This window comes from Furipterus horrens, unplaced genomic scaffold (genome assembly GCF_987537825.1).
Source record: "Furipterus horrens unplaced genomic scaffold, mFurHor1.1.pri manual_scaffold_5, whole genome shotgun sequence".
In the NCBI taxonomy this organism is placed as follows: Eukaryota; Metazoa; Chordata; class Mammalia; order Chiroptera; family Furipteridae; genus Furipterus; species Furipterus horrens.
Window position 1 is genome coordinate 85,216,998 of NW_028327175.1, and position 26,262 is coordinate 85,243,259.

A 26,262-nucleotide genomic window follows, 5' to 3' on the forward strand; every position below is an offset into this window, starting at 1 on the left:
AAGATATTTACTGGACGTATTGTCTGAGAAATTATATTTGAAAAATAACAACAAATGAATTGAACTGCACAGTAGATAATAGCTGAAGAACAAATATATCAACTAAGAGAAAAGGACAAGGACCTCTCCCATATTATGGACAGTACATTGTGACCAGGTGGGATTATTCCATAAACACAAATATTATTCAAAATTAAGAAATATAGTAGTATAATTCAGCATATTTTATCCAAAGAAAAACTCCATATGATAAAGCCTCATAGATGCTGAAAAATCATTTATTAAATTTACCATTTATTTTTTATTTACAAATGATTAAATAAAATTAAAAGTGATAGATATTCCTTAACATGATGAACTTCCCATCTTGACTTAATATCCAAAACTTAGTGGAAAAAAACTGGGACAACCCCTCTATAATTAGAAAAAATATTAAAATGTCTACTATTACCATTATTACTTAACATTTTATTTGAAGTATTAACCATCACAAAAAAAATCAATAATCTTCACATATAAAAGCAGCTAGCTAGACAATATATTTAAGAATATGCCCCATTTAAAAAAGCAAAATAAAATACTTTGAATAAACCTAAGAAATATGTAAAAGCTATGTGAGGAAATTAAAATGCTTCTGAATGAACAAAAAGGAGATTTTTAAAAATGAAATGCTTTCAGTATTTGGATATATAGATTTACCATAAGGTATCATTTATCCATATCTTAATTTATAAATGTGATATATGCCAACAGAGATCTTTCATTCCTCCCCTCTAGAACTATTCAAGCTGAAGGGACATTGGATAGGAGAGTAAAAACAACCTCCATTTGAAAGAACACAGGTGAAGCAGTGTAGTCAAAGTGATGAACAGAGAACACACTGAGAAGAGGTTGTGGACACACAGGAAGTGGGTTATAATGCAGCATCCCGGAAGACACAAGGAAACGGTTTAAGAAAAGAAGGAGCTTGGACCAGACAAAATGAAGTATAGAGCAGTATAAGGATACTGAATGCTACATGGTAGAGTGCCAATCTTCTGGAGATTTTATAGCAGTTCTCCAAATTTGAGGGTTATTATAGAAGTAACGGTGATCGGCAAGAAGGAGGTAAAAAGGGAGGAAATGCCATCATTTAACCCAAGCAAATATGGTTGCTTCTGCGCGTCGGTTTGGAGTGCTGTTTGATTATAGGCAGTCACTTCCAAGATTGAGTGGGTGCTGGTCACAGAGCTGCTGAACTCTTAGTAAAATTACTGATTACAACAGAGGCACTGGAAAGATGAAACATTTTTATAAAGTGAAGTAATATTACTTGAGATTAAATAGAAGAAGTCTGTAATTATTTCGGCAATGTTGAATTTTACCTGATATCTGTACTCTTGTAAAACAGGAATGGTTAAGAAATGCTCTTACCTTTTCATGTTCCAGGGAACAGCTTGATGCTGGAAACCATCCTTTTCCATATGACTTAGGTAACTCTTTTTTTTTTTTTTTTAAGTATATTTTATTGATTATGTTGTTACAGTAGTCCCAATTTTTCCCCCTTTGCTCCCCTCTGCCCAGTACCCCCCTTTCCCCCAGCAATCCTACCCCCCTTAGTTCATGTCCATGGGTCATGCATGTAAGTTCTTTGGCTTCACCCTTTTCTATATTATTCTTAACTTCCCCCCTGTCTATTTTTTACCAACCAATTATGCTTCTTAATCCCTGCACCATTTCCCCATTTCTTCCCCTTCTCCCTCCCAGCTGATAATCCTCCGAATGATCCCCATACCTATGACACTGTTCCTATTCTGGTTTGCTTAGTTGGATTTTGTTTTTATTTTTTAGATTCAGTTGTTGATAGTTGTGAGTTTGTTGTCATTTTTGTGTTCATAGTTCTGATCTTATTTTTGTTAAATAAGTCCCTTTAACATCATATAATAATGGCTTGGTGATAATAAACTCTTTTAGATTTACCTTGTCTGGGAAGCACTTCATCTGCCCTTCCATTCCAAATGATAGCTTTGCTGGATAGAATAACCTTGGTTGTAGGTCCTTGCTTTTCACCACATTGAATACTTCTTGCCAGTCCCTTATTGCCTGCAAAGTTTCTTTTGGGAAATCTTCTGATAGTCTTATAGGCACCCCTTTGTAGGTAACTCTCTGCTTTTCTATTGCTGCTTTTAAAATTATCTCTTTATCTTTCACCTTTGGAATCTTAATTATGATGTGTCTTGGTGTGGTCCTCTTTGGGTCTAGGTTGTTTGGGACTCTGATTCCTCAACTTGTATATCTATTTCCTTCATCAAATTAGGAAAATTTTCCTTCATTATTTTTTCACATAAGCTTTCAATTTCTTGCTCTTCCTCTTCTTCTTCTGGCAACCCTATGATTCAGATGTTGGCATGTTTAAAGTTCTCTCAGAATTCCTAAGCCTCGCCTCATTTTTTTCAATTCTTGTTTCCTCATTCTGTACTGGTTGACTGTTTTTTTCTTCCTTATATTCCAAATCATTGATATGAAGCCCAGTTTCCTTCCCTTCACCATGGTTTTGTGTGGATTGTCCTTCATTTCACTTCTTCCCTTATGTGTTTGCTGTACTCAAGCATACCTGTCAAGCCTGTGAGCATCTTTATCATCAGTGTTTTTAATTCTTAATCTGTTAGGTTGGTTATCTCCTTGATGTTTAATTCTCCCACTGGAACCTTGATCCATTCCCCCTTTTGGACCATACTTCTGTCTCCTCATCTTGTCCGGCTCCTGTGTTTTTTTGCCTCTGTGTTTTAGGTAGAACTGTTGCTCCTGTTGTTGTAAGGGGTGGAGCCTTGGATATTCATCAGTACAGGGTGACTCATTTCTCCACGTTGTGGCGCTGTGTGTCAGGGAGGGGTCTGAGAGGGAACAATGCCGCTTGCTCAGCACTTTCCTCTTTTCCAGGCATTTCTCTCACTTTTGTATGGGACTGGTGCCTCTTTAGCTGTTGCCCTGGCCGTCATTTTTAGAGTGGGTGGGTCTGTGGACATTCTAGGACCATAGGGGCCCATTAAACAAGTGGACTCTGCTGAGAGACTACCACTTTCTTCCTCTGCCCAAACCCCCACTAGTTTGCACAGTCAGAAGCAATGAGGTTTGATTTTCCCCCTGCCCAGCCTCTACTGGTTTGCACAGTCAGAAGTCATGAGGCTTGGTTTTCCCTGGTGCTGGGACCTTGAGCTGCATAGTCTGGTCAGGAGCTGTGAACTCTCCCCAGGTGTCCCTCCCCACTTTTTAAAATGTGTGACTGCACTTTTCACCAGGCTGCTGCTACCACCACTGCCGCTGCTGCTGCCACTGCTGCCACTGCTGCTGCTGCTTCCACCACCACCACATCACATCCTCTCCACCATGGCTCCGCCCCTCCTACCTGTCTGGATGAGTATTTCTTCTTTATATGTTTGTTTGTTGGACGTCCATGCAACTTGATTTTCTGGAACTTCTGGTTGTCTCTAGTTTTGAGGTAGTTGTATTCCTTCTTAGTTGTGGAGGGAGACCTAGAATGTCTGTCTAGGTCTCCATCTTGGCTGGAAGTCTCCCAGCTTATTGACTTAGGTAACTCTTGATGCTACCCTTGATTGTATATGACAATGACAGTCACAGATGCTCTAAATCCTTACTCCTTGTTTAATAAATGATAGTAAGTCATTTGTTAATACATATTTGGTCTCATTGACCAATTCGAATAAATGTCCACTAATGTGACTTAACCAAAATTTAGTTAGATTTTTCTCCCTTCTAAACTTTGACTTACCCCTGGTGTTATGTAAACATTGGGTCATGGTACAACCGTTTCTCTATGTGCCCTCCCAAGAATTGGGACAACAAAGAAAATCACATCCTGCTCAATGCTCTGATTATGCCACCACCCATCCCACTCCCCCATACCTGGATCCTTTTAGTCTTGTTTATTCCTCCCTAAAAAAGCTGTTTCTGTCTGATTTTTAAGACACTTACAGATTGAGTAGTTGGAACATTTCTCTATTGTAGCAGTTCCCCCTTAATAAAGTTTTCCTTACAAATGTCCAGATTTGCATGTTTTCTTTGACAATTTATATATTTTGCTGTTTTGCACATTGACATCTGCAGTGGTGCTTGCTCCCTTAAATTTAAATTTAAAGAGGAACTAGAGGTATAAGAGTCCTGGAAATAGTGACAGCTAACAGCTGAAGTAATGAGGTACAGTAAATGAGAATTTTTACAAGAGTTTGCAGAGAGAAAAGAGTAGAGAGTCTGGGCTAGTACCTCGTGGCATATTAGAACTTCTATTTTTTATTTTAACTGTGTTTGTTTGTTTTAGAGTGAGGGGAAGATAGAGAGAAACATCAATCACTTGCCTCTTGCACACCCCCAACCAGGGACCTGGCCTGCAACCCAGGCATATGCCCTGATCAGGAATTGAACCAGTGCCCTATCACTTTGCCAGATGATGCCCAACCCACTGAGCCAAGCCAGTCAGGGCAGGCATATTAGAACTTTTAGAAAAATTTAAAAATCATAACAGAGGGAAAGCAATTGAGTAAAAATCTTTCTTTTTTTTACTTTAAATAATTTTTCCAATTACAGTTGACATACCATATTATATTAGATTCAGATATACAATCAAGTAAACTTTCTTTCCATATTTTTCTTTGTACTTTTTTCATAAGATAATTCCATGAATAACTAGACATTTTTAAAGTATATGTTTTGATTATGCTATTACAGCTGTCCAAATTTTTCCCCTAAGCCCCCCTCCACCCAGCACCTCCCACTCCCTCAAAAAATCCCTCCAACATCATTCATGTCCATAGGTCATTCACATAAATTCTTTGGCTACTCCATTACCTATACTGTACTTTACATCCCCATGGCTATTCTGTAACTACTTATTTGTACTTCTTAATCCCCTCACCTCTTCATCCATTCCCCTATACCCCCTCCCATCTGGCAGCCATCAAAAACACTCTGCATCCATGATTCTGTCTCTATTTCTTTTGTTTGCTTAGTTTGTTTTTTAGATTCAACTGTTGATAGATTTCCATTTTTTTGCCATTTTATTGTTCATAGTTTTGATCTTCTTCTTTTTCTTAAATAACTCCCTTTAACATTTGGTGATGATGAACTCCTTTAGTTTTTTCTTGTCTGGGAGGCTCCTTACCTGCCCTTCAAATTTAAATGATGTCCTTGCTGGATAGAGCAGTCTTGGTTTTAGGTCCCTGCTTTTCATGATTTTGAATATTTCTTGCCAATCCCTTCTAGTCTGCAAAGCTTCTTTTGATAAATCAGATGACAGTCTTATGGGATTCCCCTGAAGTTAACTTCTTTTCTCTTACTGTTTTTAAAATTCTGTCTTTATCTTTAATATTGGCATTTTAATTATGATGTGTCTTGAAGTGGGCCTCTTTGCATCCATCTTGTTTAGGAACTCTCTGTGCTTCCTGGACTTGCATGTCTATTTCCTTCACCAAATTAGGGAACTTTCCTTTAAGTATTTTTTTTCCAAATAGATTTTGAATTTTTTGCTCTTTCTCTTCTTCTGGCACCCCTATGATGCAAATTTTTGACTTCTTGAAGTTGTCCCAGAGCCTGCTTATACTATCCTCATTTTTATGGTTTCTTTTTTCTTCTTGTCCTGAATGGTTATTTTTTGCTTCTTTATGTTTCATATTATTGATTTGACTCTTGGATTCATCCACTCTTCTGTTATTTCCCTGTACATTGTTCTTTATTTCAATGAGTATATTCTTTGTTTCTGTCTGGATCTTTTTTATGCTGCTGAGGTCTTCAATAAGTTTCTTGAGCATCCTTATAACCAATATTTGAACTCTGCATCTGATAGATTGCATTTTTCCATTTCATTTAGTCTTTTTCTGATATTTTGATCTGTTCTTTCATTTGTGCCATGTTTCTTTGTCTCCTCATTTTGGCAATTTCCCAGTGTTTGTGTCTATGTATTGACTCTGTCTTGATAGTATGGCCTAATGCTGTAGGCATCCCATAGAGTCCAGTGGCATAGCCTACCCTATCACTCAAGGTGGGTACTCAAGGTGTGCCCTTTTTGTGGACTCAGTACACCCTGCTCTTGTAGTTAAAACTTGGTTGCTGTTTGCAGATCAATGGGAGGGATTTACCTAGGCCAGACAGCTGCAAATATTGGCTGTGACCACTTACCACTAGCCTCTGCCCTTCATGGACAATCAGCTGTGCAGGGACAGGGTGGTGGTGCTCTGACATGGTCTGTAGCTGTCCATTGGTTGCACTGGCACCAGGGTTTCCTGATTAGTGCAGGCTAAGGTCAGACCCCATTTCCAAGGGCCACCCTGCCTGAGCTATAAAGCAAACTGAGATGGCTGCTACTTGTGCTGGGCTTGGAGATTCCCAGGCAAAGCCAAACTGTGAATCTAGGCTGGCTGCTGCTAATGCTGGGCCTGGGGATCACTGTGGAAAGTTGTTACTTGTTTTATAGGATTTAGGAACTTGTAAAGCATGATCTAAGACCAGTCATTTATATAGAAAGGCAGCTTGGGTGGGCCCATAAGTTGGGTGGGTGGAGTCTGTAGGGATCTCTAAGGTGAGTCAAACAGTGTTACCTAGGTTGATGGAGTCACAAATATGGCACCAGCTTGCTGGCTCTGTTGGGGGAGCATTTCAAAAAGAGAGAATGGCCTCTGCTGATCTTGATGCCAGATTTTTCAGTTTCTCCCTTTATGCCACTGGTGCTTTTCAAGCTGCTACCCCAGTGCTGGAGCTCAGAGGCATTGAGTCTTGAGTAGGTGAGTCCATTTGTAGTGCTTTAAGAGGAACTCCTTGGGGCTCCAGCTTTTTCTTCCACCAACTCAGTCCCTGGTGGTTTTTGCATCCAGAAGTTTTAGGGACTTATCTTCCTGGCACTGGAACCCTGGGATGGGGGCCTGGTGTGGAGCTGGGACTCCTTGCTCCTGAGGTATCCCTTCCAAATTTTTATCCACCACATGTGGGTGAGTGACCACCCATTCCACATCTGCATCCCTCCACCAGTCTGAATGGATGTAGTTTATTTAAATCTGTAGTTGTCAGAGTTCTATTCAACGCAATTTCTGACAGTTCTGAGTGATGGTTGTTCTATATTTTAGGTGCAATTTTGAAGTGGTTGTGTGAAGAGTTGAGCCATGTCTGCCTATGCTGGCATCTTGACTGGAAGTCTCAATAACTAGACTTAATATAAATAATTTTTTGTTTAAAAGAAGCAGAATGATGCCATAGAAAAAGCATTGAAAGTTAAGAGATTTGGAATTTCCTCCTACTCTCAGAATAATTGTTTCTTTGACTGAAAATAATTTACTTTGTTCATCTGTTAAGTGAAAGGAGTGAAACTGATATCTTCAAGGTATTATCTGTCTTTAAAAAATCTATGTATCACAAAATCAAAGTTCTGCTTTGTCATGTGGATTCAAAGGCTTTGTCAAAAATGAAATGGATGCTAAAAGCTGCTGTCAAAGCTTTAAAAGATTCAAGATGAAATGTTGCTGATGTTAAGTCATTAGAGAACACTTCAAAAGAAACTTATTCCAAGGACACTCTGTGTTCACATGATCATGCAAGTAAGTTACAGGGACCATTATCAGTAAGTAAAAAGGCAACATTTTGGCAAAGATCCCAATAAATGTTTCAAAAGAAAACATAGTCACATGGAATATGGACCCACAGTAGTGGACATTCCAAATTCCTTATCAAAGATTCCTAGAAAGGATTTTGTAGATCTCTCTGAATCCCAGGATACACTGGTGACCCTAAGATGAAAACATTAAGTAAAAGCAACAAAAATAAAGTGCCTGATAGCCTTTTCAGTGGTAATTGTAACAGGGAAGAATTACATGAAGAAAAAGATTTTGCAAAGAAGACTTTCATGTCTGAGGATAAGTGATAGTGCTGATTACTCCTTTATTGGGAATGCCATTCCTCAGGATAAAAGAAAGAAAATGGCTATTCTTCAGTTAAGAACAACAACAACAAAACCAAAAAAGTGTTACCTGAAAAAATATTTGTAACTTATTGAAATATAAGAAATGACAAAAACAAACAAGTACAGAAGCCAGGAAGTTAGAACCAGTGTTTTTCTATTCTTTATCTGAATTTAAAAGTTCTATTATTTAAACTTTTATTTCAATGAGTCTCTGGAAGAGTTATAGAAATAAGGTTTTTTTTTTTAAGTTGTTCTCTTCTGTTTGTTAATTTATTCAGTTTTTTAAGATTCAATTCTTTATATATATGTATATATATATCCATTTTATTGTTCATACTTTTTAATTTTCTTTTTCTTAACGAAGACTTTAATGTATCATGTAATATTGAACTTCTTTAGCTTTTTCTTGCCTGGGAAATTATTTATCTGTCTTTCAATTCTAAATGATAGCTTTGTTGGGTAGATTACTCTTGGTTGTATGTCTTTGTTTGTCATCACTTTGAATATTTGTTGCCACTCCTTTCTGGCCTGCATATTTCTGTTGAGGAATCAGCTGACCATCTTATGGGAGCTCCCTTGTAGGTAACTAACTGCTTTTCTCTTGCTGTTTTTAAGATTCTGTCTTTGTTTTTAACCTCTGACATTGATATTTAATTATGATGTGTCTTGGTGTGGGCCTCTTTGGGTTCATCTTGTTTGGGACTCTGTGCACTTCCTGGACTTGTATATCTACTCCCTTCACCAAGTTAGGGAAGTTTTCTGTCATTCTTTTTTCAAAAAGGTTTTCAATGTCTTGCTCTCTCTTCCATTCTTCTGGCAACACCATGATGTGAATATTGGTACACTTGAAGTTGCCCCAAATATCCCTTATATTATCTGCATTTTTTTTGAATTCTTCTTTCTTTTTGCTGTTCTGATTGTTTTTTGCTTCCTATCTTCAAAATTTCTGATTTGATACTCAGCTTCATCTACTCTACTGTTGATTCCCTATGGATTATTTATTCAGTTAGTGTATTCTTCATTTCTGACTTTTAAATGGTTTCCATGTCCTGTTTTATGCTATTGAGTTTTCTGAGCATCCTTATAATTGGTGTTTTGAACTATGCCTCTAGTAGGTTGCTTTTCTCCATTTTGTTTAGTTCATTTTCTGGAGTTTTTTCATTCTTTTATCTGAGAAATATTTCTTTGTCTCCTCATTTTGGCAGCCTCCTAGCCTTCCTGTTTTGTTTCTATGTATTAGATAGAGCTTCTATGTATCTTGGGCTTGGTAGAGTGGCCTTATGTAGTAGGTATTCTGTACTGTCCAGTGGCATAGTTTCCCCAGTCACCCAAGCTGGGCATACAAGGGGTGCCCCCCGCATGTTAGCTGTGTACACCCTCCTCTTGTAGTTGAGCCTTGATTGCTTCTTGCACATCAACAGAAAGGGATTTAACCCCCAGCCAATCAGCTGCAAGGACTGTCTGTGACCACCGACCACCATAGAGGATCATGTGCACTAGGGCCAAGCCCACGGAGCAGGACTTACTTTGGTGAGGGTCTGGTGCCCACTGAGCTCAACCCTTGAATGTGTTGCTTGTAAAAGTGGTTGCTTGGTGCTCAGATGTGGTCTTAAGCTGTCCACTGGGTGTTCTGGCTCTGGGGCCTCCCAGGAGGGGCAGGCCAATGTCAGTCACTGTCTGTGTTCTACTCTGGGCCACCTGCCATGACCTACAAAGCAATCTATATGTGGCTGCTACTTGTGCTGTATTTTTAGGTACCTGTGCGAGGCCAAACTATGAACCAACCTCAGCTACTGCTAGTGCTGGGCCTGGGGCCACTAGGAGAGAGGTATGGGGTATACTGAGGACAGATGCTGCTTGTTTGAGAGATTTTAGGAAAATCTGAATCATGAGCCAAGACAGGCCATTTGTATGGAAAATCCACTGGATACAGTTTGGGTGAGGTTGGATCTCTGGGAATCACCAGCACAGGGAAAGCAGTATAAGCCACATTGATGGAAACTTCCATATAGCCCCTGCCTACCAGCTTTGGTGAGAGGGGTGTCTAAGAATAGGAACAATGTACTCTGTCAGCACTTTTGTCTAGCAGAAAACTGCTATCCAGCTCTTGCACTGATGCCAGACAATTCAGTTCCTCCCCATATGCCCCTGGTTCTTTTCAAGCTGCTGCCTCAGTGCTGGAACTCAAAGTGAGTGAGTCCCAGTAAGTACCTGTGTGGGCCCTTAAAGAGGAACTGCCTGAGATTCCAGGAGACCTCTGTTTCACTCAGCCACAATTCTCACTGGTTTTTACAGCCAGATGTGATAGGGACTTCTCTTTTTTGCACTGGAACTTAGGCCTGAGAGGCCTGGTGTGAACAAGAACCCCTCGATGTTGAGGGGGACCTCTACCACCAAGATATTCCTCCAGATTTTTATCTGCCACACTTGCACGTGGGACCAGCCTGTTCTGTGTTTCTGTGCCCCTTCTGTCAATCTTGATATGGCTTATTCTTTTAAACCTTAGTTGTAGGATTCAGCTAAATTTTAGGTGGTTCTGAATGCTGATTATTCTGTAGTTTAGTTACAATTTTGATGTGGTTGTGGGAGGATTCTAGGACCACACTTAACTGTGCCGCCATCTTGACTGGAAGTCCCTCATATTTTTTATTTCTCCTTGTCATGAAGTGTATGTCACTGGTCTAGCTTATGTTTTTTGCTTTAAAAATAAATGTTGAGATATTTCTAAAATAATAATAGACAATGATGAGGAAAGTGTAGCTGTTTAAAATTCATTGTCTTTTAAAGTTATTTTTGATAGCAAAAATAAGATGGTAACTTTTATTATGCATATACAGACAATAAATTATACAAGTGAAATTAATTCTTATTCGTCGGCAGCCGTCCGTCTCGAGAGACGATGGTGTAGCTTCTTAAGAGTCTATCTGCACCGCCGAGAATGGCTGTGCAGTCCGACTCGGGAGTGACATGGTATCTGTCTCCTCCCGTGTTGAATCGACATCTTGTGATGACGCTGAAGCTACAGAGCCTGGGCAGGGTAATATGGAGGGTCTGCTGTTGCCCATGCAGCAGACCCCCCCTCTCTTCGCAGCTGAAGGGTCCAAGGGAAAGACGGAGTCGATACAGCTTGGGTTCAGGTGCGCCGCAGGAGTTGCCGGTGTTGACTACAACGTCAAACCGCCTTAGGGACTCCGGCTCCAGATTTTCTGTCGAGGTTTACTCCCTTAGCCTTTCCCCTGAAGAGGTATGCCGCAAGGCAGCGGAGGTTTTTTGGAGTCAGAGTTTTCCTTCTCTGATGTACCCTGACTGGAAGATCGAACCAGCGACACTTAGCTCGCAGGCCGACGCTCAATCCACTGAGCTAAACCAGCCAGGGCAATTCTTATTATAATGCTTTAAAAAACAAAGTAGATTCCCAAGAAATCTCAAGTATTGGCACTAGGCAGTGAGCACTGATGCTTCTTATAAGATTTTTGCTTGCAAACCAAATCTTGGTTAGCAACTACTTTTTCTGTGGTGATTGACTTAGTTTATTAAAAACTTGTATATCATTACTTTTTCCTATTATGCAAACTCCCATAAAGAAACTTAACTACAGGTAACTTGACACGATAAAATGATAAATATCTCTTTATCACCATAGGAAAATATGTTTATTTCACCACAGGTAGTAAAAGAGCCATTGCTGGAAATACATAAATTTTTGCATCTAATCTGTAAGTGCTCCCATTATAAAATATATTTTAATGGAGAAAATGAAAACATATTTATCGAAGCAGCATTATGCCAATTTTCAAGAAAAGTTTTGAGAAGCAGTTCCTTCAAACAATTGTCCAAGACAATGAGAATTGCTATTTTGGACTAATAACAAAAAAAAAAGAGAAATTGACTAAAATGACTTCTATCATTAAAATTAAGTAGGTTTTAAAACTACTTAAACAGAATAAGTTTTGAAAGTAAATTTACTATTTCAAATATCTTCAGTATGGTTTTAGCAAAATTTCAGTGCCAAACCCTGATGTTTTAACTTAACTTAGATTTGTAATTTCTTATAATTTATGTAGAAACATTCAACATACAATCAACTTTTGACAAACGTATTTATTTAGTGCTAACACTCATCCAGAAAGTGTAAGATTTTTATTATTCAGTCTTCAACTCAATAGGATTGCCACCATTTTAAAATGGAGAATATGAAGCACAGAATGTTCAACTTGCTTGCTCAATGTCCAGTAGGTACAAAGTGACAGATCTAGGATTCACACTCAGGGCTTTCTTTCAAGACCATGATGTTAAACTACTCTGTCTTACACTCAAGCCCCTATTAGTACAATATTTCACAAGGAAATTCAGTTGATAGCCAACTTTTAGTTCCTGCATACAGCCTTTCAGGCATGCTTCTATATTTTGATAATCTGAATGGATCTCCAGGAAAATAATATACAAGACACCTAATCCCACTGACATACACCAAATACACAATTTTAATTAGTCTTTACTTATATTTTGGAGCAAATGGAACTTTAAATAGGAAAACCTTAATTTTTATGAGACCAAGTGTCATATATGGTAGTGATTCCTGACATACAGGGTCCACTAAATGTGTTTTGGAATTGACAGAGACCCCAGAAATGGTCTCATCTCAGTGTTCTTTACTATCCATTCCCCAGAACTCTGAGACTTTCAAGAATACATGTCTCCACCTGAGTCATGTGTGGAGGCCCCAGCCTCTGGTCAGAGAGGAGAAGAAAACTCTTCCTGCTCAGAATATTTCACTTGTTTTCCTCCCCATCCAAGATTCCTCATCCTGATGACAACAGTAAGGATTAAACAGAGGTGGGACCTGAGCTTGGACAGGAGATCCAAATGAACTGCTCAGTCCAGTCTCTACTTATTCCATTTCCCCTCAAAAACAGAAATGCTTCAGCCAGGCAGACTAGTACTAAAGTTTCTGCAGAGGGACAGACAGGGAGTGAATGCACATTCAGGGATATGGTGAGGTCCCTCAGCACCAATCTCTGACACAGGATCACTGGGGCAGCTGCGGGTGAGGTAGTGGACAGTGCCAATAAGTGTGTGGGAGTTTCATCAGAACCTTCCCCCTAGGTGAACACAAACTCACACACTACAATCACTAACATCTGTAATCCTTCATGCCAGATATGACCCCATTTCTTCTTATATTCACTTTACCTCTCAAATACACATGAATTCTTTCCCCACATATCTTATCCATTTTCTGGTAGCATTACATAGGCACACCCTCACTTTTATTCCTTCATACAATCATTTTCAGACTCACTACTTTACACACTAAATCCATAAATAATTCATGTCCTCTCTCACAGACACCTTGTTTCAAATCCCTCAGTCCAAGCCAAACTCAAGAAAACTCATGTGCTGGAAGGAAATTAACTTTCCTATGTTCTTTCTTATCCCTCTGCCACTTTAGCCTCCAAGCCTTCAGACCTTCATGGAGCTGAACATTCTGAGAGCTCACACCCACGTCCTCTAACACTCTCAGTCTCACTCTTCCATAGAAAGGACAGGCACCACTCCTGCACCTGTCACATGCTGTCACACCACATAACAATCATGAATGAACACACTTATTCACATGCCTTTTTACCAACATCAAAAACTCTCATGATATATCCCAGAACATACATACAACTCTGGAAGTACATGCATAAAATGCCATATCCTCATTCCCACATAGTTTTACATGTAAACACCTCAAATACAGCATTCCACACCCAGAAGTCTGAAATACCACATAAAGATGTACTTTTACTATACATGCTCACATAGGGCATGGGCATCTTAACTCCTCCAGACTTCACACACATATTCTGTTTTTCTTATGTTTGCAATTTTCTTTCCTAGGAACCCTTGGGTTGCCTGTATCCCAGAACTTGGAGCACTCAGATTTCTCCCCTCTGTTCACATACCTTCTCTTCATTTTATTTGATTAATAGTAACTCCTTTAAGTCCTCAGTACATGGGACCCATGAAAAGGTCATGACCATTTACTACATTCCTATGCAAATGAAAAGTGGTTTGGCCATCTGGGGGATACAAAAAAAGGATTGAAGCCTCCCTCAAAAATGATTAAAATTAAAGAAATGACCTACATTGAAATGACCCATAAAAATGTCCCCCTTCCTCCCATGTCTACAAAGAAACCCCTAATTGACCATGAGCCCATTTTAGTGCAGCCTAAGAGAAGAGGAAGAATACTGACAGTCCAGCAGAGCCTCCAGCTCTGGAGGCATATCCCAGGGTTCAGACCCCTGAGTGGCTGGTGGTCCCTGATACAGGCTTCAGGTGTATGGCCTGCTGCTGCATCTTCCCCAGCTTAACTGTCCTGAAGGAGCTTGTGGAGCATGGGGTCAAGGAGGGCTTCAGCTGCCATGCTTTCCATCTTGCCTTGGCTCATCTAACGCACGAAAATCATAAAGAAGACGACAAACATGAAAATCAAGAAGGTGACATTTAGATGCCAGAAGGAAAAACATGTTGTGATGAAGACAACTTCATATTAAAAACCAGACTGTTTCAGCCTTTAGAATAAGTCAAGCAGGTAAGACACTACTGAGGGGGCTTCATCTTCTTGAGGCAACCATAGTACCTACCCTTATTAATGTATATCTATCACCACTATCTCTATTACCAGACCACCAATATGAGCAGACAATGCCTTTTAACACTATCCACCACTTTCCTGAGGGAGAAGGCACACCACACCATCCCAGATATTGCCTTATCCTCTATCCAGCTTTTTGTTACACCCCCATACATAACATCCATGAATACATAGTTGATGCAAAAGAGTGTCAACACCACAGAATTTTAACAGCACAGATTGTAATACCCCTCCCCTACACTCACCCCTACACTTCTTAGAAAGTAGTATTTGTTAAGATGGCACATGTAGGAGCATAGCATGTTTTCTACAAAGTAATATATATTGAACAGTTCCACAGTGATTTTGTTAAATGGGCAAAGAGAATAAAATTCCTTACATGTCACAAATTCCATTTTTGGCATTTACTATTTATTATTATTTTCTATAGATGGCTAATAATTTAAATATCTGTGTATATTATATTGCTTTTTCCTATTTGTCTTAAAAAGTGCATGCAAATATCCTTTTCAGATTCAAAATCATTCCTATGGTCTTAATGTTCTTCCTCACGTCCAATATACCTAATATTAAGTACATCCTGAAATACTTTTTAAAATAAGTCTATTACTTTTTACAGTGGCTACCACAGAGTGATTAAAGTATGGAAAATTATGTTCCTTATAATAATGATAGCTTTTTAGTTTTCTACAGGTTGAAAATTGAGTCCCTTGTTAAAACTATATTACTAGGTTATGCCTTTTAAAAATATTTGTAATAATTTTTATATTGTATAACTTTTACTTATTTGTAGCATATTAGTTATTTGTTTTACAGCTAAAATGACTTACAAAGAGTTTGCTATTTTTTATTTTTAAATTGAAAATTTAAATAGTTCATCAATGCTAAAAAGAATCGAGTTATTTTTTATAATTTTCATTATTTTTATTGAATTTATTGGAGTGGTATTGTTTAATGAAACCATACAGGTTTCAAGTGTACAACTCAATCAAACATCTGCACATTGCATTGGGCACTCATTGCCCAAAGTAAAATCTCTTTCCATCCCTTTTTCCCACCTTTGCCTATTTCTACCTCCTTTCACCCCCACCTTCCCTCTGGCCATCACCATACTGTTGTGTGTGTATATATATCTTTTTCTTAACTTCTTTACCTTTTTTCACTCAGCCCTCCAACCACCCTCCCCACAGAGTGCTGCCGGTCTGTTCTATGTATCTGTGCTTCTGTTTCTTTTTTGTTGTTGTGAAGTTATTTTGCTCATTAGATTCTACATGAAAATGAGATCATATGGTATTTGTGTTTCTCTGAATGGCTTATTTCACTTACCATAATAATCTCCGCGTCCATCCATGTTGTTGCAAAATGTAAGATTTCCTTCTTTTTTACAGCCAACTAGTATTCCATTGTGTAAGTTTACCATATTTTTTTATTCACTCATCTATTAATGGGCACTTGGGCTGTTTTCAGATCTTGGCTATTGTAAATAATACTGCAATGAACATAGAGGTGCATATACTCTTTAAAATTAATGGTTTGGGTTTCTTCAGACACATTCCCAGAAGTGGAAGAGTTGGGTCAAAAGGCTCTTCTGCTTTTAATTTTTTGAGGAAATTCCATACTGCTTTCCACAGTGGCTGCATCAATCTACATTCCTGCCAACAGTACACAGGGTTCCCCTTTCTCCACATCCTCATCAGAACTTGTCATCTGTTGATTTATTGATGATAGCTATTCTGGCTGGTGTGAGGTGATATCTCATTGTGGTTTTAATTTGCATTTCTCTGCTGATTAGTAAACTTGAGCATGTTTTCATATGTCTATTGATCATCTGCGTGTCCTCTTTTGGTACGTGTCTATTTAGATCCTTTACAGATTTCTTTTTCAGTTTAATTTTAAACATATTTTTAACCTACAAACGTATTTTTACTTTATTTTTATTGATTACACTATTACAGATGTCTTAATTTTCCCCAGTGCCCACCTTCCCCCACCCTCACTTCCACTTCCCTCAGGCCATCACCACACTGTTGTCTCTGTCTGTGGTTTATGCATGTACATTCTTTGGCTAGTCCCTTCTTTCATCTAGTCTCTCCCTCCACCCTCCTTCCTGACAGCTGTCAGTTTGTTCCATGTTTCCATGCCTCTGCTTCTATTTCGTTTGTCAGTTTATTTTGTTCATTATGTTCCACATATAAGAGAGATCATATGCTATTTGTTTTTCACCAACTGACTTCTTCCACTTAGGATAATAATCTCCAGGTTCATCCATGCTGTCACAAAAAGTAAAAGTTCCACCTTTTTATGGCTACATAGTGTTCCATTATGTAAATGTACCAAACCTTTTTTATCCACTCATCTACTGATGGCCATCTGGGCTCTTTCCAAGTCTGAACTATTGTAAAATAATGCTACTACGAGCATAGGGGTGCTTATATTCTTTCAAATTGGTATTTCAGGACTTTTATGATATACTCCCAGACATGGAATCAGTGAATCAGAAGGCAGTTCCATTTTTAATTTTGGCGGGAAACTCCATAGTCTTTTACACTGGCTGCACCAATCTGTGTTCCCACCAACCATGCACAAGGGTCCCCTTTTTTCTACATTCTCACCAACACTTGTCATTTGTTGATTTATTGATGATAGCCATTCTGGAAGGTTTTAATATTTATCCCTCATTTTAATATTTATCCCTCTGGTAATTAGTGAACTTGAGCATCTGTATATTCTCTTTGGAGAAGTGTCTATTCAGGTCTTTTGCCCATTTTTAAATTAAATTGTCTTCTTAGTGTTGAGTTCTATAAGTTCTTTATATATTTTGAAATATATCAGGTGAATAAGTGGCAGCTTTGTGCTTCCAAACAGTATGTTTCCTTTTTATTTGATGATGATTTCTTTTGCTGTGCATAGGTTTTTAGTTTGATGTAGTCCCATCTGTTTTTTTTGTTTTTTTGTTTTTTTTTTTGTCTGTTTCCCTTGCCTCAGGAGATATATCAGCAAAAATGTTGCTATGTGAGATGTTTGAGACTTTTCTGCCTATATTTTCTTCTAGGATTTTTATGGTTTCTTGACTTACATTTAAGTTTCATAACCATTTTGAGTTTATTCTTGCATGTGGTGTAAGTTGGTGGTCTATTTTCATTTTTTTTTTTTTTGCATGTACCTTTCCAATTTTTCCAACACCATTTGTTGAAGAGACTCTCTTTCTCCAGTGTATGCTCTTGCCTCCTTTGTCAAGTATTAATGGACAAAAAATGTGTAGTTTTATTTTTGTGCTTTCTCTTCTGTTTCATTAATTTATATACCCATTTTGTGCCAGTACCAGGCTGTTTTGATTATGATGGTCTTGTAGTGTAGTTTGATATCAGGTATTATGATACTTCCAAAAGATTGTTGAGGCTATTGAGGGTATTTTGTTGTACCATATACATTTTGGGGATATTTGATCTAGATCTGTGAGGTATGCCATTCGTATTTTAATAGGAATTGCATTGAATCTATAGATTGCTTTGAGTAGTATGAACATTTTAATGATACAATGCTTCCTATCCATGAATATGGTATATGCTTCCATTTATTTGTATCTTCCTCTGTTTCTATGAGTTCTTGAATCAGGAAAAGACATGGAAGAACTTTAAATGCATATTATTAAGTGAAAGTAGTCAATCTGAAAAGGCAATACACTGTATGATTCTAACTATATGACATCCTGGAAAAGGCAAAACCATGGAAACACTACAAAAATTAGTGGTTGTTAGTGATGAGGGAGAGAAGGGAGGGATGAAAAGTCAGAGCACAGAAGATTTTTAGAGCAGTGAAAATACTCTATATGATATTATAATGATAGATATAAAACCCATAGAATGTATAACACCAGGGGTAAGGTAAAGAAAATATAGACTGTTGGTGATTAACTGTGTTAATGTAGGTTAATCAATTGTAACAAATATTCCACTTGGATGAAGAATATTAATAGTGGGTGAGGCCTTGCACATGTGGGGGAATGGGGTATATGCAAAGAATCTATACCTGTCCCTCAGTTTTTCTGTGACCCTTAAACTGGAAAAAGTCTTTATTGAAAAATATAAAAGACTTAATATCACATGTGATTAATTAAATCAGACTTTATATCATGGAGTTAAATATATTTTGCATAATTAAAAGTTGTTGAAGTTGTGATACATCCTATAATCATTAGCATGCAAGACCTGAACTAGCATTTTCTCATTTCCAGGAGAGCATAGTCATATCAATAATGTCATAGCACTACATAGAGTTGGACTTGAGGATGTAAGGTGCATAAAAGTAATTCTATTAATGCATGGTCACATTTATTTGTGTTACTTCTGTGAGATTTCAAAGCAGAAAAAAGTAACAGATTAAACAAAGTGGTATTTATTCTGAATATAGGTAATTAGCAGATAAAGAGATGATAATTAGGTAGATAGATAAACCAGTGATCTAAATTTAAGAGATTACTGCAATTACTCTGAGGTAGATGTTTACAACTATAAATGAATAAGCTTAGAATCAAGAGGGAAGATTTTTATGTTCAGATAACATGTTCAGAGGGTCCAAAAAGTTGGGAACCATAGGATGAACTTCTTTTTAAACCACATTTTCCTCTTGTTTCCAGACTTCTTGAATACTCTTTTAAGTAATAATGTTCCAAACATTTTCTGATCATAATAAAATGAAACAATAAATAAAAAATCAGAAAACAAAATTCCCCTTCAACCAGAGTGAAGCGTCCAATTGTAAAAAATAGTATTTATAATAAAAATATTAAAGTATCCAAGAAGGCTAGAAACATAGTGAAAATAATGTATTTACTGTACTTGTCTATAATTAAACCTATTTAGAGATAATTTATCTGAATTAGAGTCTGGAGTTTAAAGAAAACTATTGTGGATATTATTTGAAAATGTCAGAAATGTGATTTAAAAAAATAGGTTTATCCTTTGTGAATAAAGAACTTGTATGAACACACAGTCACCCTCAGGCACATTGATAATGTACTCTCACAACAACAAAACAAGCCCTAGTTGGATATCTTGCTGTGTCATCAGTTTAACTGAAAATGTAAACAGTTAATAAAATTTAAATTTTATTGCCAGGTCAAACTGGATCAGTAAAAACCCCATGAAAGTAGTAGTATTTCCTGTCAGTGACTAACTTACTGTCATTAATAGACTTAAAATATGTATATATTTTCTGCAGGACAATAATATGAGTGTAATAAAATCTAATCAGTAATTCTGACCTCACCATTGCTATTATTGAACAGCAAATTGGGTCCCGCTGCCTGTCGCCACCCACTAGGCAAAATTTCAGAGGCAAATTTTGGTGATAAAGGAAAGTGTTACAGAGTGAAGAGGGTTCTTTCACCTGGCACCTTGGTGTAAAACCCAACAACTAGTATTGAGGAAAACATGTCTTTATTTACAATATTCCAAGCTGGGAGGGCAGTGAGCACTTCAGCTCAGAGCCCTGTTCTCCCATTGGACCCAGCACTTCCCTTGCTCCCCAAAAGGCTATAAACCAAAAACATGCCCAGAAGTTCCCCATCTCTTATCTGTCAGCTGTCTCCTTCAGAATATGGGGTACATTGTCATCAGCCTCCATACAACAGTCCAGGAAGATATGTGTCATGTTGCACTGGATCACGCATGGTTCTCTCTCTGCCCTTTCAAAGCTGCATGAAATTCTCCTCTGCCCTCCTTGCAAACTGTGTGGAACCCTTCTCTCTGCAAACCACATGATTCTCCTCTACTCCTCTCTTTCTCTGCAAACCATGTGGTTCTCCTCTCCAAAAGGGCTGCTGCCTTATTTTTAAATCCCTGACAATGGCCTGTGATGCAGTGGGCATGGTAACCAGTTCTGACCACTCACAGAATCTTGTGTAGGTCCTGTATGCTCTTTCCTCACCATTCCATGGTCAAGATCCCTCCCATCTCCTTGGTTTCTTGGAAGAACTAAATCCATTTGCATAACTAAGACACTAACTACCAGCCATAGATATGCAAATGTATCTTGAAAGCTGCTCCCTTCCTCCATCCCCCAACCACAAGCTTTGGGGATTTTAGGGGGACCTGCTCTGTTACAAAAGGAGTATTTATTAAAAAGCTACACAATTTTGTAATAACAGATTTCCACATATCAATTAAGGCTAAACTCTTTAACACCTGAGTTCTATCGGTCCCCTTATTAGTTTTTAATTATTTTATTTTTATATGATTAGTTTACAAACTAAAACAACATAAGATACAAAAGCTATACAATTTTGGAAGAATTGCAGGCTTCTGCCTCAGAGCCAGTCCCCTCTGGAATACTGAAAGAGGAAAAACCCTGCCACTGTCTGCCAGGCCAGCCTGCCTGGAGTTCCTTCCTCTGCAGAATACTGTCCATTGAGAAACACAGGCAGCTACAGCACAACCATCCCTGAATCCTCAGGGAGGAAGAGAGAATCAGAGAGCCAGAGAGCCAGAAAGCCCTTCTTTTAAATCTTTTCACCCATAATTCCATGACTCTGGAGGCATTCAGATTCTTAGACAATCCTTCCTAGACTGCTTACCATTAACTCTTTCTATGGCCCCTTCCTACTCCTCCCTAGTGATCTGATCAGATCCTTCTGTATCATTACTGCTTGTTGATGTTAAGAAACATCCAAACCTGTAGAGAATTTTTAGAAGAGTTTACAGTATTCCCTCCCTTATTGCGGATATTACGTTCCAGACATCCCCGTGAAGTAGGAATGTTACATTTATTCTACACTCTTAAACCTATGTAACTTTAACAACATATGTGTACAGTACTGCCAAATCTCACGATATAGCAAAAAATCCACAATAAATAATTAAATATAATATTTTTTAAAATACCACAATACAGTGAGGCCGTGATATAGTGAGGGACTACTGTATTTGAGCCAAACTGATAACATATGCTGGGGAGCAAGAAAATACTCCAGAGGATAATGGTTTTGCAGTTTATTTTATGCATTTGAAATTAAGGAGGGAACATAAGAAAAATTACATGGAGGTGGAGAAAGGAATCACCAAAGTGATTTTTTCTTGTACAAATTCTTGTTTCAAAATTGACCAACCAGGGATGCAAAACCAGGAATACAGATTGAGTCTTATCTGAGAGTCAAAAGCTTTTTATTTTTCATACCTCAAGATTCGTGGTTGAAAATAGTGAGGCAAAGCTCCTTGCTGGTCAAGAACAGTGAACAATAATGGACCATCATTATGAGCATTTGTGAGTACAGATTTGACTTTATATATTAGTCATACACACACACATCATTGGTGTGATTTCAAGCATTGAAAAATACTGTTTTCTCCAAATTACAGTCTTCTGCTCAGTCCTTAGTTATAATCACCAGAGAGACTATGGATCAAAACATACAACATAATATTTTGTTAAAATTTAAATATGATGGACAGGTACTTTTCTCTCTGTACTTGATTATTTTGCTCTCTTATTCTCATTCTACTGTATTGTCATTAACATAGTTCTTAGCCACTGCTCTTTCCTCCTCTCTCATGTTATCTTGACTTTCTCCTGTCTACTCATAAATTCATAGAAACTCTATAGATAAATATTTCCCAAAGTAGCATAGATATATAGCTTTCTAAAAAGAGCAGGCATTATGTTTGTCTCTTGACTTTTACAAGAAAAATAATTTTGCTTGTGACAAAGTTGCTTCTTAATTCATTGTTAGGAGTGTCATATTCTGTGTCTCTGCTAAAATGTAATACAGTAACTATGTCTTTGATGTGATACAGTGGCTAACATGGTTCATGATTCATAGATGGTGACATTTGAAAAAGATTATACAGATTTATTAGTCTTCCAGAAAAAATAAATAAAACAATAGTTTTGGAGAAGGTGGAAGAAGATACCCAGTGTCAGTATACTCTCTTTTTATTTCTCCATCCCCAGATAAAGTTAGGGTTTAGTCATCTTTAACATCATTGGTTTTACAGCTTTTCTGGAATAATTGGTTTTTTTTTTTTTTATGAGGATTTTACCTTTAAATGACTTGATGAATCATTGGCTTCAAAAAACAAACACAAAAACCAAAAAAAAAAAAAAAAAACCCTGTAAAACACACAGTGATCCTAAGATCTCTTATCTCTATTTGTGCCACAAGGAGGTCATCCCTTTGGTTTTTTACCTCATCTACTTACTAATTTTTTTTTTCACATTTCCTATTAATTGCGAATTGCCCCTCAGGGCCTGACCTTGACCTTGTCATACCCTGCCATTGTCATCTGCTGTCCTCTGATCCTATAATAATTTTTCACTCTTCTATGGCCCAGGTTTTCAACTCAGGCAATATTAACATTTGAACCAGATAATTCTCTGCAGAGGTGGGAGGTGAAAAGCTACCCTGTCCTTTGTAGTACAGTTAGCTGCATTCCTGGCCTCTAACCACCCCATGCAGGCAGTGCTCTCCCTACTGCTCCAGATGCAACAATCAAAAGTATCTCTAGACCTTGCCAAATGTACCTATGGGAGAAAAATTTGCCTGTGTTTGAACCTCTGCCACATGGTGTTATTGTTTGTTTGTTTTTTACTTTCTTTAAATTAATGCAAAATCTTCTTATGTTTTAGTTGAGTTTCTTCCCTCAGCTCCTCTAATCTATCTTCACCCATTCCTCAAAACACTCAGATATTAACAAGGATGCTTCCTCCTAAGGTGACCACTTTTAAAGACTGGCAGTAACCTAGCCATGAAGGCTGAGTTGGGTAATTCTTCCTCAAGCCTCTAGGGCTTTTTCTAGGAACTGGAAATGCATCCAAATGGATGACTATTTTACTCTCATTAAATAATAAAAGTAGTTGTTCTTACAAATAGCTCAAGCTCCTAAGTCACATTACCTCGAGCTACACCTTTAATTTAAGGGGAAACTCTTACCAGCATCTTTCTTTTAAAAAAATGTTTTAAAGACTTTATTTTTTAGTGTAGTGTTGGGTTTAAAGCAAAACTGAGAGGAACATACAAACATTTCCCATATACCTCCTGTCCCCACCCATTCATAGCCTTCAGCAGAGTTATATATAGAATATTTTACCAAGGATGAACCTACATTGATACATCATAAGTCTGTAGCTTACCTCAGGATTCACTTGTGGTGTTGTATATTATTTGGCTTTGGACAAAAGTATAATGACATATCCATCGTTACATTATTATATAGGGTATTTTCCATTGCCCTAAAATTCCTCTGGGCTCTGCCTATTTATATCCTCACATGCCACCTTCCCAACCTCTGGCAGCCACTGATGTTTTATTGTGTCCATATTTTTGCCTTTTCTAGAATATCACATGGTTGAAACACTATAATATGTAACCTGTTTAGATTGGCTTATTTAACTTAATAGTATGCACCTAAGCATTCTCCATATCTTTTTGTGGCTTAATAGCTCATTTTTAGTGCTAAAAACATTCCATTGTCTAGATATTTATCCATTCACCTACTGAAGGATATCTTACTTTCAAATTTTGGAAATTATGAAAGCAGCATCTTTTAAAATATAGACTTTTATCCTGTCTTGCTATATAAACAGAAGTTTGTTTACATACCATTTATTTGGTCTTGGATGTTACTTATTATTAAAGCAGTTATACATCTTATAGTTCCAGAATAGTACTCAAAACCCCATTTAAAACATAGTCCAGCTTTAAAGTTGATAGGTTTTAACTGCCACCAGCTACAATGCAGTTAACAATTGAGATGTTAATACTGTATACCTACTGACCAGGGTACAGGCAGCAGATGGTGACAAAGCATGAAATCACTAGACACAGGTCCCACAGGGTCTTCTGAAGGAGAGAAAAGCTATGTTGGTCTGGTAGCAGGGGGATATGTTTTCCAGCTATGGATCTAAGACTTTCTCAGGTTTTCTTTTCTGCAAGTTTTTCTTGCTTCTTAGTAGATAACATATTTTGGCAACTTTTTGCCCAATATGCTACTCTCCTATATAGTATATGTGTGTATGTGTGCATATATATATCTATATCTGTATCATTTCAACATTATTAAGATTGGAAAATATTGAGATAAAATACCTTGTGCGTTTTTTTCAAAAGTCAGACACTGTATTATAATTATGGCATGTGTCTTTGTACACAAATAGTGGAGGTAGATGCATTTATTTTTTAGAATAAAATGACCAGTTTTTCAGTGTGGTAAAGGCTGGCCAATATCTGAAGTGAAAAGACAGAAGAGCCTTTGGATATAAGTGGAAAGAGAGGAAATGGGGCTAAGGATGTGGAAAAAAAGGAAGTATATCTAATAGCTGTTGAATATTGTAAGAAAATGGATTCAATTAGTTCTGACATTTAGAAAGAATGTTTTCCTATTTTATTTTTTAAGGCATATAGAGAGTATTTGAAATAAATTTCTTACAGTGCAAAAATGTATATATCAAAATTTTATCCCTTAGGGGAATATCTTAAGTATTCTAAAGAAGTGAAGTGAAGCATCAAATCACATTACACACTGAAAACCTATTTCCTAGTAAAAATGGTTTAAAATAGTCTTTAAAAATTTGGTCTTTTAGTTACTAATTTATACAATTTCCTTTGGAAAAATACTATCTTAATGAAAAAAATTTTTTGGTTATATCATAGTTAATGAAATGAACTTAATAATAAATATATGTGTATAGTATATATTAGTTATTTAAATGTTATTCAACTGAAACAATCTAATGGTATTTTCTCTCATAGAAATTTATAATTACCAGGAGGTTATAATTAACAAGTATTCTCTAGTGTAAATATTTAGAGATAATAAGTAATAAATCAAAGGGAAGTTTTATTATCAAATAAACATGAGGAAAAACAAATTATGAAAGAGAAGCATCAAATAAAAATAATTATCGCCCTGGCTGGTGTGGCTCAGTGTACTGAACACCAGCCTGTGAACCAAAGTGTCGCCGGTTTGATTCCCAATCAGGGCACATGCCTGGCTTGCAAGCCAGTTCCCCAGTTGGGGATGCATGGGAGGCAACCATACATTGATGTTTCTCTCCCGCTTTTCCTCTCTCTTTCCCCCTCTATCTAAAAATAAATAAATAAAATCTGAAAAAAAAATAATTATCTAAGAAGACACCATTTTTTAAAGATTTTACATATTTGTTTCTAGAGAAAAGGGAAGGGAGGGAGAAAAACATCAATGTGTGAGAGAAACATCAATCAGTTGTCTCTGAAATGGGTCCTAACTGGGGACCAAACCCGCAACTCAGGCATGTGCCCTGACTGGGAATCAAACCGGCAACCTTTAGCTTTGTGGAACGATGCTCAACCAACTAAGCCACACCAGTCAGGGAAAGAATATACCATTTAATAGGTAAGAGAACACTTCACACGAGTATAATTAGTAATCTCATAAAGACAATATACATATAATATCCACAAACTAAAAACAGGTGTGAGGACAATAGAGTCTGTCGGGTTCCCTCACCCCAGATGCCCAGGCATGGGCTGCTTATAGGTAATAATTAGGTTCGCATGTGCAGTACACTCACGGTTATATAAGCATTGATGTCATATTTTGGCTAATAGCCGGCTTTGTCTATGCACAGTATAAAAGGGGCAGGAAACCCCAAGGGAGTATTGCACAGCAAGTGGTGAGGTTTGCGTAGCCAGTGGCAGGAATCC

General features: G+C 37.5%; 1 pseudogene; it reads left to right on the forward strand.

Annotated features, from left to right (window-relative positions):
• The first annotated feature begins 1,011 nt into the window (after positions 1-1,011).
• On the forward strand, positions 1,012-14,484 carry LOC150008883 (protein FAM170A-like; annotated as a pseudogene).
• The last annotated feature ends 11,778 nt before the right edge of the window (positions 14,485-26,262 follow it).